This window comes from Amblyomma americanum, chromosome 1 (genome assembly GCF_052857255.1).
Source record: "Amblyomma americanum isolate KBUSLIRL-KWMA chromosome 1, ASM5285725v1, whole genome shotgun sequence".
In the NCBI taxonomy this organism is placed as follows: domain Eukaryota; kingdom Metazoa; phylum Arthropoda; class Arachnida; order Ixodida; family Ixodidae; genus Amblyomma; species Amblyomma americanum.
The window spans coordinates 286,025,363-286,038,296 of record NC_135497.1 but is presented as its reverse complement, the minus strand read 5'-3'; the positions used below and the strand labels follow the sequence as shown (position 1 = coordinate 286,038,296).

The following is a 12,934-nucleotide window of genomic DNA, read 5'->3' as shown; positions in this document are numbered from 1 at the left end:
TACACGACCCCTCACGCTCCAAGAGTAAAATAAAACTAAGCATCTTAGCCGACCCTAAACAGGCACTCATCGTCTCAGTAGCAAGCATGGGAGCAAGTGTGCGTAACATTGGTCCGGGCCATGGAACACATGCAATAGCGATAAGCAACCACTTCCTTCGATCAGCAAAACTGAAAATTGGGCCAAGAGCCCAACAAAGCCCTGAGCAGCTCATCAATGCATCCATGCAGGCCAGGCTATGCTAGAGGAGCCACAAGTGTTGTTGCACAAAGCAGTAAATCTCTCATCACCTCCACTGTCAGTAAGGAAAAAGAAAACTGGAGTCAAACATCGCACTGAGTGAACGTGAAGGGGAGTGAGTGGGAGTAAGAGGGTGTGAAGGTGAGTGGAGGTGCGTGTGAGTGAGTGGTTGCGAGTTTGAGGGGTTAGGAGTGTGAGTGAGTGGACATGATTGCGTGTGTGAGTGGTAGTGAGCGTGTGGTTGTAAGTGTGAGTGGACACTAGTGTGAGCAAGTGGATGTGAGAGTGAGTGAGCCACCTCCCATGTGCTGGCATATGGAAAACGGGAACATGTTGCAGAAATAAAATAGAAGCATTCTCGGCAGTTGCCTAGGGCAAGCAGGCAAATCTAATTAACTGATGCTAATCAGATTATTTAGGCATAAGGTATTTACATATTTATTTGTAGATACTGCAAGCAGACATTTTGGGAGTTAGCAGGGTGGGAACAGAACAAAATATCAGACACAATACAATGAAAAAGCACAAATTATTAGACTTAACTGCTGAAGATGCATAAAAAGTTTGTTGTTAAGTTGCAGGGCATAAGAAGACAGAAGGCAGACCCATTGGCAAGTGGGCGGCATATGACCCTACATATACATACCGTATTTGCATGATTGTAAGTTACTCGAATGTAAGTCAACCCCCCAAATCACATTTCCAAAAAAAAAACTTCGAAGCTGTTTAAGCTTGGCCTTGAATAGTTGAACGCGATAGCATTACCCAGCGGCCGCCATTTATCGCCAGCTGCTATCAGCCCACACGGCATTTCCCAAAAAACACTCTCGGATATTGGGTAGTTCAACTTGTCGCATCATCTGTGTCTTTTGTTTATCCTTTTCTTTCCTTTTTTAACTACCTGCTTTTACTTCTTTCTTGAGCCAGACCAATACCCTTCTTCAATTTCCTGTGCAGAATGATTGCTGCCACTTTGCAGGCAGAAAATATGCATTTTTGTATTGATTTCTGCATTCTCCCTCTATTATTCTATCCATGTGGTGCTGTTGCGACTGCAGCATGACCCAAATACATATCGCGATTTCTGCGATCATAGTTTTATTCTTGCAAGATAGTCTGTCTTTCTATGCGTAAAGGTTAGTATCTGTGATTGCACAACATGTTTATTTGGCTTGTTTGACATTGTACATAGAGCAATATTAACTTAGGTATGTAGATTAGAGAATACACGTATATTTAAAGATCTTCTTGCCATGTTTTGTGTATATATGAGGTGAACTTTTTCCCAGTGATGCTTTTTTGCCCTTTCTCAAGCTGTATCTTCACATTTGTGATATTACATTGTACCTTCACATTTCTAATGTATATGTTGCAGAACTCCTGCTTTTTATATCTGCTCTCTATTGCGACTATAATTTCGGTTCAATTACTTACTATACTTGACCGATGACAGCTGCGCCCGCGTAATACATTGAAACGAAGGAGAGCGTCACAGATTTTTTCCTGGCCATTGCATATGTATAAAATTGTAACCAAGGTTCTTGAATGACAAAGATTCGTTAAAATATTTGTCCTCAACTTGACTATTCATGTCAGAGACATGCACTACTTTGCCGGTTTCCAAGTGATATAGTTCTAAAATTCATGAGACATTTTCTTTACTTATTAATTAGACAAAACAGATGGAAGCACTGATATCAGTTATTTCTGCCACAGCTTTTGGGAGACACGAATATATTTTTTTATGAAAATACATATTTTACTTGTCTAGACAGTGCATAGCGTTCAAGACTTTGTTTGCAGCATTTAATACGCAATAGCATTGGCAATGCAATTATGATTAATGTATTTGATCCCTCTACAAATTATATAAGGAGGAGGCCGCGGTGCAAAATGAGCCTCCCTCGAACAAAATTTCTGGCTACGCCACTGGTCCCACTCAACCCTCCACTGTATAGCAGCAAATGCCCGTGGTATAGAGAGAAGCCCACTCTACCACCCATAACATGGACCTGCCAGAAAAACGAAGAATAAGCTGCACATAAGAACCCAAGCGCGGAGCAATGGGAGTGGATGCTCTCGAGTGAGGTCCCAGCCATCCAGCGCGGATTGGTGCGACGAGCCTACCTGGCGGCTATCACAAAATTCGGCGCATATTAGAAAGAAAGGGCGCAGCGCGTATGCAATCGCGCCCGCGAGCTGTAAAATAAAATAAAAATACAGCGGGGAAGGATCCCCGAAGAGTGCGTAACTTTGCGTGTGCTGCTGCCCTTTCCACTCAGCTCGCCGGTGCGGCGCAGAGGGAGGCATGGCCACACACGGCGTCATTTCTCTAGAATGTCTGAGTAGTTTCAACTCATTGCCAACGGAGAGGGCGTGACCTTGACCGCGCTAAAGTGATACCCTCTCCCCTTCGCTCTCGTGCCGGCATCTTCGCATCTCAAGAAGGACCCAGAAATTTCTCAAAGGCTGTCTCTGCACTCGACCAATGGGGTCGCACGCCCGGCGCGACAAGGAGAAGGAGCTTGTGCAGTTGAAACTGCGTGTATGTGGCGTGAAGAACAAACAGACGTGGACTGCGCCTATAAATGAGGGGCTTCAACCACTGTCTGCTAGCCCAAGCCACCGTTTAAGCTTCCGAGAAGTGCAGCCGCTCGACTCCAGGGAGAATACCACTCGACCAGCCACGGACTAGTGAGGCAACGTGCGCCAACCTGCGGATCAACCCCGTCGTGTTCCTCCGGTCGTCAGGCTGTCGCAGTGCACGGTGAACAAATTGTGTTTGTTTGTCTCTCTCTGTGTTAGTGCACTTTAGGTGCAAAGATTTTGTCGAATTGTTATCTCTCTCTATTGTTACTTTGCACGAGTCATTGAAATTGTAAATCACTTCGTATATGCTCGTACGAGTGATTGTGAAATCCTCTGTATCGTCTCCTAGCTGTATAAACTTTGTTTTGTTCTGTGAACCTTTGGCTCCGACCCATTCTCTGGCTTGCGACCGGCGAAAGCTGGGCACCAAACGACCAACCCCCATGTCATTTTGGTAGTTATGGTCTCCGGCTGAGCTTGCCACGTTGAGTCGAGGGCACCTCCTTTGTGACCAAAACCACTATCCCCACATGCTCTAAAGGTGTCTGGGAGTGCACGCAAAAGTGCGCGCGGCGGTGACAGCGGCACACCTCAGTGGAGCCCTGGACTAGGGGCCCCAACCCTGCTCGAACGGGCTGAAGAGACTCATCGGAAGATGAAGAAATCAGCCCAAGACCGCTGAAAACTACACCTTTCTCTTATACCAATGAAGTTTTTCCTCCTCCTCCACTGTGTGGGTAAGAAAGCCCTCCTTTCTACTGCAAACCTGGGAGCGCAATAAAGCTGTGGAATTTTGTAGTGAGGCAAAGAGCCTGCCACCTGAGTGGACACAGCTTGACGCTCTGTCACTCTGCCACTCAGTTGGCATGCGTGAAGCAGTTCTGCGCAAAACCTTTGAAAGCACTAGCCACCAGGCACAAGACGTCAGGGTTGCTCACGCTCTTCTCAAACAGTGCAGCTGAATAATCAACTGTGCTTTAAGGCACGACAGTATGGTGACGCCACCTGTTAAGCAATACTAACAAAAGGCTCACAGCCATTCACTGTCTCCAATTCACTAAAGGATTTGCTGGTTTCCCCAAGTTTCCTGTGACACGCGTCATAAAAGTGACGAAATGGTCTCCCTTTCTGGAAGTGTAAATGGAGAAGGAAATTGGGGCTTCTCTTGAGCAAGATGACGGTCAACTTTCTGGGGAGAAAAACGCTGGTAGCGTTCCTGAAGGATAACTCCAATGTCCTCCCATAATAAGTACTAATGAACTGCCAATTTCGTTCATGTAAAACAGCAATGCCTCATTATAGTAAGATGCTGCTCAAGCTGTTTTAAAACTGAACAAGCACAGCACTGTGAGAACATAACATAATTTGTAAAACCTTACATCTACGTCATCAGCATCTAAAGCTGAAAAATCTCCAAATGAGGTCAGGTCCTTCAGGCTTGACATGGTGCCAAACTGTCTCCCCAAGTTCTACAAGTACAAAACAACAAAGAAATGCCAAAAAACTATTACACCCTACACTGCACAATGTTTGGTAAAGGATATTCAAGTGTTTTGAGCACTGAAGAGGAAATGATAGATGCTGGGTTAAATGCAATAAAAATCTGGTGCCATTATCCTGCTGATAAGCTAGCAATGGGCAATAGCAATAAATTAATTAGTGCCATTCATCATGCATTGCACAAGGAAAGTGATAATCAGTTATGTAAGGTCCAGATATGCAGAAACAAGTCATTTTGCTCTCTAGCTGGCAAAATGTTTGGCTGTGGGTCACCTCTACATCATAAACACACTGTGTGCCAAACCACATGGAGTGGTATGATCACTTTCCATGCATTCTCTCCCACCACAGGCCAGCTGGAAGGTGGTGTTACAGTACATGTGCAACTCTGCATGAGCACATAAGAGCTGATTCCTCTAGTTCTCCATTTGATGATGCCTTACTGCTCACATGACCTGAACTTTGGACATCTTCACTTTGCCCTCACATGGACCTGAACTTTTTTGTCTTCTTCTGAACAGTAAGACAAAGCAATGTACCTAGCCTGCCTCATATTATGTCCCATGTAGGACACCAAGCAAGAACTGCATGTGACGTGAATATACGAGGACATGCAGCCACCTTTACACAAAACTATGACACCTCCTACCGTTTTACAGCCAGCTGAAATTTATAGCACAAACAAAAAAGATGCCAACAAAACAACGGCTGTACAAGTAGTAGCCTTAGTTCTCAACCACTGAAGCCAAGACGGTTGCAGAATTTTTTACTTGCTGCTGCCCTACTAATGTTTATGAATTCATTTCAAGGTAGCCAGAAAAATACTGTTAAGAAAAAGCCCTAGTGTTCTCGCCGATTCCACTCATGAAGTGCTCCTGGCAGTTCCTACTGCACCCATGGGCACAGTCACGATATTTTTTCCCTCTCTCTTGTTTTGTAATGTTGTTGTTGCGTCCAGATGTTGACGTGGAGTGGTAGAGGGCGGGTCTCGTGAGTGACCCGGGGGACGTACTTCGCGACTGGTGAGTTTGAGACAGGCGTGCAGGTCTTCTGACGCTGGCACTTGGAAAGGCTTTCCTCAAAAAGTTCTTTATTACAATATTTGCAGAACTGATTTACATCTGCCGAAAGATTTCGGCCTCTCCGCTTTAACAAAAAAAAGACGAAACTCCAAACTCTCGCGACTCCGGACCACCGTCGGCCAACCCGCCCGGCCGCCGCTCAAGGAACTCGCTTCTCCAACTCCGCGACCCCGGGACCATCACCGGCCGCACACGACCGATCTGTCCGGCTGCCACCAACCAACCTCCTGTGCTCTCCTTAGTGCGCCCACATCTCCTTGTCCTCCCGCCAAAACTACACCCTCAGCCAATAGGTGACTTTCCCGCCACATTTCGGACGCAACATATCACAACATAAAAGAAAAGCACACAATATAAAACACACGCCTTGCAACACAAAAGAAAAGCACAAAATATCGAACACACGGCTCGCTGCAAGCTGCCGTGGCTAACTAGAAAAATGCCACAACGAGGGGGGAGAAACCATTTACGACACATGCGTCCTGTTAGCCGCTCTTGCCTAGGGTGCCCGGATGTCCGCTCGCCTCCGGCGCTGGCCCATCGAGCAAGCTGCCGTGGCTAACTAGAAACATGCCACAACGAGGGGAGAGAAACCCTTTACGACACATGCGTCTGATCAGACCATTCCTCCTCGCTTAGGCCGAGGCTCCCGAAACTCGCGCGCGACGCCGCCCTGAGAGCCTTTCCCTTTTGTCGGCGCGTTCCCCTGCTCCCCTTCGGCGGCCCTCCTCACGCCCTACCACGACGTACGCCAGCTGCGTCGTGACAGGCACATTTACTATTTCTCAAAGAGGCCACAGGGCAGTTTGAGAATCAATCAATCTGACTGTTAGACCACGCGCTTTTGAATATGAGCCAAATTCAGATGCCCCATGCAAAGCGCAGAAAATACAATCTTATTTTGACAATTTGCAGTAAATTCTTAAGCCTGCTTTAAATCATCATCCTCCTCCATAATTCTTACGAACTGCCTGCTGTCAGTGTTAATCAGAACAGTGCAGCAGGGATAGTATACCATGCAAATGTTGCAAGTAACATGCCTAAACTGGTTATTAGTTGCTGGTTACAAAAGATAGTTTTTGGGTGTTTAACGTGCCAGAGCGACTCAGGCTAAGAGGGACGCCGTAGTGAAGGGCTCCGGAAATTTTGACCACCTGGGGTCCTTACGTGCACTGACATTGCACAGTACACGGGCCAATAGATTTGCCTCCACTGAAATTCGACTGCCATGGCCGGGATCAAGCCCGCGTCTTTCGGGTCAGCTGTGGTAACAAAAGAAAACATGTGCAGCTGTCATTAGGAAAGGCACCGCAAGCACTTTGCAGTGTCTGTGAAGTTATGTGGCTTTCAGCACAATAAGGAACAACAAGAGGCCAAAGCAAGTCATAAAGGCCATTTTTCATTGCTGGCGAATCTGACCACGCAAACTGCCCTAAAATTCTTGTGGTAGAAGATTCCACAAATGGTGCTGTTAACTCTCAATAGATTTTGACAAGCTGCTCTGGGACCACTTAGTGTTAGACTAATTTAGCTAATTTAGGTTAATTAACAGCTCAACTGCAAGAGAATTTAAGAGTAAAAACATGCACAACCCAGCCAAAAGCCCCAAATGAGCGCAACTTATAACAAGCATGTTTTGATCTGAATGAATTTTTTTTCACATGTTTAAGGGTGCATGAAACTTTGAAGGTGCCCAAGACTGCGTCACCATGTGCACGCTGATAAGAGACAGCAACTATACCTGGGCTTGCCACGAGAGGAGTCCGTAAATGTACGCCCCCAAGGCACAGGATTTTGGAAGCAAGACACCCAATGCCAGCCACACACAATGTGATTTAAAAGTGCCTAGTTCACAAACACTTTCTTTTTTATACACACCCTGATAAAGGTACTGTTAAAAAATGATATCACAGGAGATTTCATGTGATACTTTACAACTTCGAATGAGACTTGTCAGAAGGCTTTAATAAACAAGTATCTAACCTTAGACAGTAGCCTAGTTAATAAAAAATATTCTCAGGTGAACCAGATATCTTCCAAGAGTAGAGTTTGCACAAAAGTGCACCTCGTGGGATACACTGGTATCCCCGCACGACCCCGCGCCAGCGGCGATTGTGATTTCCACGTGCGTGCTGGCCACCAGAATGAGGAAAGAAGGCACCCCTGCGACTCTGCTCATTTCCGCTCCAGCATTAACGTGACGTCATGGCAGCACGCTGCCTTCTGAGGAGAGGGTTGCATGCCTAAGCTCGACGGCAATGATTTGCTGCTAGGGAGGCAATGACCGAGGGGATAAAAGAGGGAACTCGCGGTGGGAAACGCTCTCTCATTGCCGGAACTGACCTGAGTGATATCACAGGAGATTTCATGTGATACTTTACAACTTCGAATGAGACTTGTCAGAAGGCTTTAATAAACAAGTATCTAATCTTAGACAGTAGCCTAGTTAATAAAAAAAATATTCTCAGGTGAACCAGATATCTGCCAAGAGTAGTGTTTGCACAAAAGTGCACCTCGTGGGATACACTGGTATCCCCGCACGACCCCGCACCAGTGGCGATTGTGATTTCCACGTGCGTGCTGGCCACCAGAATGACGAGAGAAGGCACCCCTGCGACTCTGCTCATTTCCGCTCCAGCACTAACGTGACGTCACGGCAGCACGCTGCCTTCTGCGGAGAGGGTTGCATGCCTAAGCTCGACGGCAATGATTTGCTGCTAGAGAGGCAATGACCGAGGGGATAAAAGAGGGAACTTGCGGTGGGAAACACTCTCTCATTGCCGGAACTGACCTGAGTGCCCCGAGGAACCTTTTCGCTGCCCGCCGGCCCCCGAACCCAACGCCGGTCGACGTCAACGACTTGGTGAGCTACTGAACATCTACTTTACAGATAGAACAATCTTCCGCAGTGTGCTTTGCCTCGCGTTAGGATAATATACTACTTCCTAGCATGCCCTGCCGTTGCCTATTTCGTTCAGACCTGCCGTGGCTGCGACTCTGCGCTACAGGTTGGGGAAACGTGTTGCGTACTTGAATAACGCCTGCGTGTAGCTGGCACGGAAGCTGGCTTTCAAGGCCGGCTGGACTCAGAGTGAACCCATAACCTCCTTTTTAAGATGACCATTCAAGTTATGCAAAAAAGAATTTACACATAACATGATGCAGTACGATGCTGCAACTGATCAATAGGTAACGCCACATAAACAGCACATTTTTAAAATAAAATTCCATTGCACAAGTCATTTACTGATTTGGAGAACCTATAAAAAACATAGAGAGATGAAAACATTTGAAAACAGGACAACAGTTCTTAGTGTTTTTTTCTTGTTTTACTAAGAACACGTAGCCAGGCATCTTATATTATTACGCCTTAAGAGACAGAAAGAGAGAGACAATAATGGAAAGTCAGGAAGGTTAACTACACAATGCCCAGTTTGCTACCCCACATGTGGCGAGGGCGACGAAGGGAGCGAAAGAGTTATAGGAATAGAAGAACAGAGCATGGCAGGGAACGCAGTAGGGTTTGCATTAAGCTAGAGATATATATCCTATCCACCTAGGGTTTTAAACCATAATAAGTAAGCTCTGAAAAAAAAATGCAGCGAACTACTTAACTGAACTTTAATTCGGAGTAGCAGCTCAAGTCTCTCATTTCGTTAACATGTCGAAAGTAAGGCTACTACACTCTGGACGGAGAGTAAAAGTGGAGAACCAAGTGTGTGTGTGTCTGATGTGCGCACACACATTCTGCACATTGTTAGCATTTGCCAGTCAATGTATGCTTTGTTTCAAGCACAAGACTGCAAGCACATCGCAAAGAAAATCTTTTTAATTACAATGGCTGTGGCTGACATAACACGGGATTTTAGATCCTTGCCTGTCTTTTTAAAGGGACACTGAGGAGAAATTGAAGTTGGCTTGTATCGATAGAATAGCAGTTCCTGATCCCAAAAACGCCAATCTTCCTGAAAACAAAGCTCTTGTAATGTAGAAAATAGCAAGAACCAAAATACAGGTATCGCCGCCACAGGCCAATCTCGCAAGTACAAGCGTGATGACTTCCTAAGACAAGAGGCGCCACCTTGGAGGAATTTCCTTACTTCATGGAAGCCACGAATCTCTGAGGCTGGCAAAGGAAGGTTGCGCACCGCACCGCTAGCCGTCAGAAATCACGTAGTCAGCGTGTACGTCACGTTTCACGTCACTCTGTTCTGTGACGTCATAAGAGTTGCCGTGATGTCATAAGAGTTTCCTGAGTTTGAATCAGAGCGGCGGGAGAAACTTTTTCAACTTCGAATCCAAATTTCTTTGAAATAAATGCATCTTTCGCGCCCGGGCAAGCGGCAACAAAGCCATGAAATGCCGAACTATCAGATTTTGCTAACAAAAAAATTGATAGAGTTCTCCTCAGTGTCCCTTTAAAAAGGCCTCATTTGGTGCACACTTGGCAGCATCTGCCAAAATATTATTTCGGTGCATAATCACAGAGCAGCTTCCTTGGTTGATATGATACAAATCACACAGTGCAAATCACACTGATGACACCACTGAGCACCTTCTGTTCCCCAACTCTACCAGTAAGCGTTCCTCTTTGCTCACCTCTCGCATCAGTTATTTAATCATAATCGAAGAACACCTCATCAGTCAAGTGCTCAAATGAACTTTACATTATCAGGTGCAAGTAGAGAAACATGACACCAAACAATTGCACATTAGGCAAAGCCAAGCAACTCACCGTTTCCTTTTTGCTCAGTGAAAGCCTCAACATGTTGTCTTCCTCATACCTTTGAAAATAAAATGAAAGATGCACACTAATGTAGAAAAAGATTTTTCAACATTGGCTAACAGTGTTATAAATCCAAACATCCAACATTCCAGTTTACACCTCAGATGGACAAACCAAATGCATACTGTTGCCAGCATTTCATGCAAGTGGCTGTGGTAGCTGCGTTAATGACGTTACATACCAAAATTTGTTTGCCCTCTCTTAAGAGCACAGAATAATTTTAGTTTGCATGTCTTAGGCAACAACATTTTTGCATGAAATACCTCGAAATCCTACCTGCCCAATTTTTGGAGACTACTAACAATATAATTCTTAGAATTTTTTCCCAGTTAGGTATTTTTTTCAAGGCTACCCTTAAAGCATGTTTCATTCAGTTAAAGGAGTATAGACACGTAATTTTGGTGGCATGTTTTCTTCTTTGCAATGATGCGGAAGACATTACTATGTATGAATCACCATAGGGTATTCACATACAACCTCTAAATAATTTATAATTGTATTTTTCCTCTCATGCTGTTTCGGTTTAAACAGCAGAACGATGGCAGTGTTGTCAGAGTAGTTTTATGTCAAGTGAGGCATGAAAAAACATCGATACAGTCACTGCTTCATCTTTTTAATTCACTACAGTGCCGAAAGCAACCAGCCTTTCTCAAGAGCCACAATGACAACGAATGTGGAAGCAGCGATTATATTGAAGTTTTTTTCATGCCTCATGTGACATAAAACACTCTTTTATGTCACAGCCATCGTTTGGCTGTTGAAACTGAAACAGTATGAGAAAGAAATCTTGATTATAAATGGGTTGTGCGAATATTGAAATTTTCGAATACAAATTGGATACGAATATGAAGAAAAAATGGCTTTGAATATCAAATCGAATATCTGTTCAGAACAAAAAAAATTTTCAGGAAATGATGACACGATCAAGCGCCTACAGGAACACAGGAATAATCTATAGACGGTTCATCAAGCACTGAGTGCGCACAAGCAACGCTGTGCTCCCGTATCCGGCGTCCTTAGAAAACTTCTGGTAGCGGATTGTTTCGCTGGCATTTGTGTGATGCTGTTGCCCTTATTTTTTTCAAAATAGTGTGTGGTCTTTGCAACTGAAATAAAAAAAAACTAGACTGCCTCAGTACCGTGTAAAAAAACAAGATGTGCACAGAAATGTATACTACTTGATTAGACAGCATAACAGTATCCAAACTATAATGAGGCCATGCAAAACAAAATCCACAAAATGACAGACTGGCAACAAAAATTATGATGACTAGTAAAACCTCATTCATTCGGAATTCAAGGGACCGGAAGAAATGACCGGTTCATCCGAAGGCCTAGGTTTGTAGAATTATCCCCCACGCCTCCCCCGAACAAAAGAAAAAAGAAACCTGCCAAAAATGTGAAGGTGCAGTAAGACCTTATGAGGCGGTTCTCTCGCGCTAACACCTGTAAGCCTGTGATGAGCCACCCGTTTTGGAGTGCTGGAAGAGCAACACAAATGGAAGCAAGGGGCTGGGGAACACACACTGGCATTGTAATGGTGAGAGACGGTTTTTAAAAAGAAAAAGAAATAACCTGCGACGCTCCAGTTGGTGTCGAAAGCAGTGCGGCGCTGGGATTAGACTACCAGTGAGTGCACGGCCTGACAGGTGCAGTTGCCGCGGAGCAGCGGCAAAGCTCAGAAACCGAAACTCAAGGCCAGGCTATTTTTTTGACCTAGCGACAGGGGCCTTCCGATCGTTGTCATGCCCGCCGTTATGCCCACCAAAGAGGTGCGCAGGTTACAATGCACTATGCAATAGGCGAGATTTTTACAGGATCGCTTGCCCTATTGTAAACTCTACGCGCCACTTCAGGAGGCTCCCGCGGCATTCCGCAAGTAGGCGTTCCCGCATAGCGTAGTTTACAAAATGGGATGGCTGAGGTCACGCTCGGAGAGTTACGAAGGCGACAGGACGCATTCTTCGCATGTGGGCATTAAATATATAACGCATTACGGAAGGATAAAAAAAAGCACGATTTCGCATTGCGATTGTTTCAAGCGGGCCGTCGGCCACCTTGTTCTTGTTCACAGCACGTATGACATATAGAAAAGCCCACTTGCGGAATTTCTCACTAGGTCAAGCATAGCGGCGTCGGAATGCGATCGGTCTGCATGATAAATGACGAAGAAAGAAGGGAATAGGACTTCTGTATTGTTTTCCTGGAATTTTAACTCAATCATCGGCTAAATTGCCCAGATATTGTGGTTTTGCCATGGTCGAATTTATGGAAATCTGTTGAGTATACGATGCTGGCGAGTATTCGGGAATTTTTGAATATTCGGAAATTCTCGAATATCAATTTCTTGAATACGAATATGCATCGAGTATCACACATATTCGATTAGTATTCGAAATTCTGAATAATCGCATACCCCTAATTATAAATTATGTAGCTGTCCTAGGAGAATACCAAGTGGTAATCCATGTGCAGCAAAAGATCGTTACTTTGAACTTATGGTTAATTCGAACTGACGCCCGGGTCCCGGCACAGCTCTGTGCATTTCAATGGGGGAAACTCCCGATAATTCGAACAAGTCGGCATCCGCTACAGTTAATTCGAACTAGGAGCCCTTGGCTGATACTGCTCCTCAAGGATAGAAGTTGACCCATAGTGAGTACAATGCGCTGGAAATTTACTAGAGATGTAAGAGATGTAAAACAACTGAAAAGAAAAAGGCCGAGCGCACGAGGCT

General features: G+C 45.1%; 1 pseudogene; it reads right to left on the bottom strand.

Annotated features, from left to right (window-relative positions):
• LOC144118700 (neuroguidin-like) overlaps positions 1-12,934 on the bottom strand; it is a 30,283-nt pseudogene that overhangs the window by 3,890 nt on the left and 13,459 nt on the right.